Source organism: Microtus ochrogaster, unplaced genomic scaffold, assembly GCF_000317375.1.
Source record: "Microtus ochrogaster isolate Prairie Vole_2 unplaced genomic scaffold, MicOch1.0 UNK16, whole genome shotgun sequence".
Taxonomy (NCBI): Eukaryota; Metazoa; Chordata; class Mammalia; order Rodentia; family Cricetidae; genus Microtus; species Microtus ochrogaster.
Window position 1 is genome coordinate 5,011,270 of NW_004949114.1, and position 703 is coordinate 5,011,972.

Genomic DNA, 703 nt, shown 5'->3' on the forward strand with positions numbered 1-703 from the left:
AAAGAAAAGAAAAGGAAAAAGAAAAAAAAAAGACAACGTAGACAGCCAGGGAACTCTGGCTGAAACAAAAGAGACAGGAGGGCCCACTGAGTCACAGCACTCTACAGTAATAATGTCCAGACACAGGATATTTCACATGATGTAGAGTCCCAGTCAAGCGAGTCATGCATGGATTTGCATTTTGCTTAGGAAATTCTTGGACCTGCCCACTGTCAGTCAGCTCTACCCCCTCTGGGTGGGGCAGTCAGTGCTATAAAGAGGTCCTTGGCTACATGACTGCAGACTCCTGGTAATCAAGTCCTAGACTACTTTGGAGACCTGGTGAGTGTTATTTCTTGAGTTGGTCTGTCTTTATGGTCTCCTTATATGCTACAGTCAAGTTTTAGGGATGGTGTGTGATGGTTTTTCCTTTTCTTTAGTATGCGATTGACCACAGTGTATTTCTCTTTCATATGCACCTCTGGTGTCTTTTCATAGTCCTATGATTTAGCAGGTATTAGGTCCTGGTTTTCCTGAGCTGTTCTTTACTCTGTCACCCAGACAACCTGCTGGGATGTCACAGGGACAGGAGAGTCAGGGATATTTGTTCTGAGGGTGCCCAGCACTTTAGACCTTAAGACTCCTGTATTGAAGATGTTTCTCTGTGAAACACCTATGTTTCATTGGAACAGATATTTTCTCCTGGAAAAAAGCATCAAACAAA